This window comes from Gasterosteus aculeatus, chromosome 5, assembly GCF_964276395.1.
Source record: "Gasterosteus aculeatus chromosome 5, fGasAcu3.hap1.1, whole genome shotgun sequence".
Classification (NCBI taxonomy): domain Eukaryota; kingdom Metazoa; phylum Chordata; class Actinopteri; order Perciformes; family Gasterosteidae; genus Gasterosteus; species Gasterosteus aculeatus.
The window spans coordinates 16,337,655-16,342,011 of record NC_135692.1 but is presented as its reverse complement, the minus strand read 5'-3'; positions in this window follow the sequence as shown (position 1 = coordinate 16,342,011).

Here is a 4,357-nt window from a genome sequence, read left to right as displayed (position 1 = left end):
ACACACACGTTGAAGCCTACAAATAAAAGCAAAGAGAAGCCAGTGGGAACTCTGAGGGCCGATGGCGGAGGGAGGATTTTAAAGGAAAAAGAAGAACACGAATGTGTCAGCGGCACGTTGTCATCATGTCCTGCTATCAGATGTTTATCCAAAGCGACTTACATTACACTTTAAACCCGTGGCGTGGCTTTTTCACATTTTTGCCTGGGGAGCAAGCAGGGGTTGGGTGTCTTGCTCAGGGACACTTGGACATGGAACATGGGGCAGCCTGGACTCGAACCACCAACCTTGTTCTTCCCAGCACACCTTCTCTAACCCCTGCGCCACGACGACCCCCGTCCATGTTGGTTCAGCGTCAGTGACAAGTCAAGAATCAGCATTATCTTTCTTTTGACCACACAGTTGTTCAGTAGATCCATCAGCAGCTTGAAAACACGGACCTGCAGCCGGTGTTTAGTTCCTCTTTAAGGTCGGGGGTCATGCTCCTTGAGTGCAGTCGGGGGTTAAACTCAATCAATGACGTGGGGGGGAAACTGATAAGCGCGAAACATGTCAGACGTGCCTCTGCTTCTATTGCAGATCTAATTGACCTCCTTTACCTCCCGCCAACCGCCGACTTTCCTTCCTTAGTTGTGCGTTTGGAGCGCAGACTTGTCCTCTGCCTGTGACTCGTCCCCCTTGGTGCGGGGCGCGAGGACAGGACACCTCTGGAGGCCTGTGGCCGAAAGCTTCCCGGCCGCCCTGCCCAGATGACCTCATGCCTCGCCGAGGTTTTTCCAGGGAAGATCCCCGGGCCACGCCGGCGGCGATGTGCTGCGGGTCGAGGGCAGGGCCCAGCTCGTGGTCGGAAGGAAGGGAGTTGTGCCGAGGACGTATTGTACAGCAATACAGGCGGACAATGGAAGAAAGTTGGAGAAAAGGAAGTGATAAGACCCCCCCACACACACACACACACGTTTCAAATCAGTGCAGAAGTGACAGTCCCTTTTCTTTGAACTTCACCCCTTTAAGGGACGTCGTGACCCGACAGTACGCAGGAGTCCGGCGGGTTACTCTTTGTGCGACGGACACTTTTGTGTACCGGTGCACACGGCAGTGCTGCGGGTGCTTCCTCAGCCTTCGATGGTCAAAATGTGACCCAAAGAGAAACGGTTCCGGTTTAATTGCCTTTACGTATCGATTGGTTCAGCCTCACAAACCAGCGGCAGTCTTGTGATCTGATCACATGCTTCTGACACAAAAGCTGCTCTCTGCTGGGACATACGTCTTTCCTGTGTTCCCTCACACATACGTCTTATCTGGTCTATGAACGGGGCACAGCGCACTATGACACACTTCTCTCCTCAAGGGGAGCGTTAATGTTTTTCTCCCCCCCCTCAGACGCTCCAGGCAGAAACAACTACTGACTGCAGTGTCGGTGGTTACAGCCGGTTTGCAGCAGGATTCCCGCCTGCAGCCAGACACCATCGCAGGGTTTCACCTTCCGTACGAAGCTCATCCACGTCCCGAGCTCACAACAAGTGCAGTGGGTTTTGTGTGGGGGAAGTGAGGGACGTCAGCTTTTGGGAATGATCGCGTGTCGAGTGCAGATGTCCGGAGCGGACACAGGAAGAGGCTCGGTTTCCAGTTTTAGTGGAACCAAAAAGGGTGCAGTCCAGCAAGCTCCCTCCATGCTGTAACCCAGTTAGTTCCCATATAATCAATGAAACACTGCAGTTTAATCCGTCTGCTGTTCACAGTGCACGCAGTGTTTGGTTGGATGTGGAACGTTTAAAAATGAAGCCGATACTACGGCATTCATGATGGAACACAACGTGCAGCATTCAGCCTCTTTGATTCATTCTCCACCCGTGAACTTCTTTCCAGTTTATTGATAGAAGTAAGATTTATTTCTCCCGTTTGTGAGCCAGCAGAGGAGCAGTGGATGCGCTGTGGGAGCGTGGAGCTACAGGGCTTCATGTGTCCGCCTCGGTGTCGGTGAACACGTGTTCTTTCTGAGGTATGTTGAGTCTCACTTCATTTTCACTGGAAACACGTTTCACTGTTACTATTAAGATTACAGCCGACAGCAGCGAGCTCTTCTCTGTCACACTCCTTCAGGTCCAGGAGCTGCGAAGAAGAGCAAATTACAACAATTCATCAAAACTGCAAACAGCAAACTTCCAAAACCTCGCACAAGTCCACTCTTCTTACAGGCTTCTCCTTCGACTCATTACGTTTGGACGCTTTCTGCGCTGTTCCTCTTAAATTTGGCTTTATTTTCTCTCCTCCAAACAGGCTTATCCAAATGTTCTTGGCCTGAAGGTTTGAATACCTGAACAATGTGGTAAAGATGTTGTGCACAGCAGCTTCAGATGTGTTGTCATCACAAATAATCTCATTTATTTAGATGTCTTCAACGTATTCAATGTCAAAAGAGACACAGAATGAAAAGGGAGGACAAAGGAAACGCGTCGGCCTTCTTTCCAACTGGGAGCAGAATGTTGTAATCCCATCCTCATCGCTCGCATGTGACTCACCTCACAGCTTCAATGGTTGACTCATGGTTGAGTGCAATTTGGGAAATGATGGGACCACACAGAAGAAGTCCTCTGTCACCTGATGACTAAAGCTCTGCAAATGCTGCAAGTCACTGCTTATGCAGAGTCGGGACTCCTTCGAAAGTTTATTCACGGGGAAGTTTGATGTCTGCTACATGGCTGCCTTTTGTAGTTTTGTGCGTTCATTCATGTGTGTTACCTTCTTATAGTAGCATATTAACAGATTTGCATTGCCCAGCGAGGGCTCCACTGAGAGGTTCTCTGAGCATCAATCGGATGCTGAATGATTCATAGAGACGCCAGTTATTTAGGATTTTAGGCTTAAATTTGCTCATTTGGGAAATGGAAACAGCAGCAGCACAAAGCCCTGTTCCTTCATCAGCTTAATGCGTTCTGCTCAGCTGATGGAATCCAAGGAATAGCATGCGGATGCCCTCGTGCTGTAGCTTCCACTCCATTAGCAATGTTGACTTTCTCCCGCATGTGTGGTACCAGACTTCCCGTGGACTCTGTTGCGAATGCCGCTTTCATTAAAGAGCACATTCTGGCATTTAAGTGTTGATTGCGTACAGACAGTCGCTCTGCCTCCTATGCAAATGAGAGCAGCGTGACAGGGGTCATTAGGTGTCGGTGATTATTTAGAGGGCTAATGGTTCAACATAATGAGCCGACTCTCCGAGCTGCAGCGTGAAGGAAGGTGCATGCAGACCGAGGCAGGGAACGTGACCCTGCACACAAGGAGCCTCAGCGGCAGAGTCCTCTCTACTGGTGGAGAAGTACTACTGGTCAAACCCTCGGGGGTGAAGCTCCTGCTCGTTCCTCCAAAGCCAGGCCTGCAGGTTCCAAAACACGCCTCACATATTGACCTGAGAGCAGGAACCGGTCTCAATGTGACATGTTGATTCGCTGCTAATTCATATGCAACCATCCAGTCCATTTAATTCTACAATGAGTTTTTTAGGTGTTTGTCTGCTTCAGAACATATTTCATCTTTAATTTTTGAATTTAATTCTCCGTCTGGCATCCCGAGGTCCCCCAGCGGGACTCCACTGGGTTTTACAGCCTCCCTGGTGTGCCGGCGACAGGCCTGTTTATCCTTCATTAATCTCTCTCCTCCGCTTTCTCCCCCACTTAGTGGCCACGTTTATCCTATTAATGTGCTGTTTGCTGAACAAATCCCCCAATAACAGATCCAGAGTCGAGGTTACTAATGTATTGATGTGCATGTGTGTGCGTGTGTGTGTGTGTGTCCTATACACTCAGTGGTTGCCATGGATTCCGTGATTAATGGACAGAGAAATAAAACCATTACAAAGATGATACATGATGCTTTAGGCAAACTGTGACTACACTGTGTGTGTGTGTGTGTGTGTGTGTGTGTGTGTGTTTTAGATAGTTTTAGCATTACAGATGTGTACTATTATACATTGTAGATTGACAGTAAAACTGTGGAGATGTAAAATGCTGTCCTCTCGTGTTGAAGTGTATTTTTAAATTTGATGATGTCTTTATGTAAAATCTTCCTTTACATGTTAAAAAAATAGCTGTCAGATAAATGTTGTGGATTAAATCCCCCTGAACCATAAACAGCTTAAACATAAAAAAGAAAATGTTTAATCAAGTGGAAAAAACATCCCTTAGTTGCACAGTTGTAATGGAGTGAATTTACTTTCTGCCACAATATCACTTTTTATTTATTCAGAGCATTAGGTATGTGAGATCCAGTTATATTTCACAGCCAAAATGTTTTGAATTTGAGAATCAAATTCTAGATCTTCCAGTACCGCATTAACACGAGCAGAAACCATATTATATGA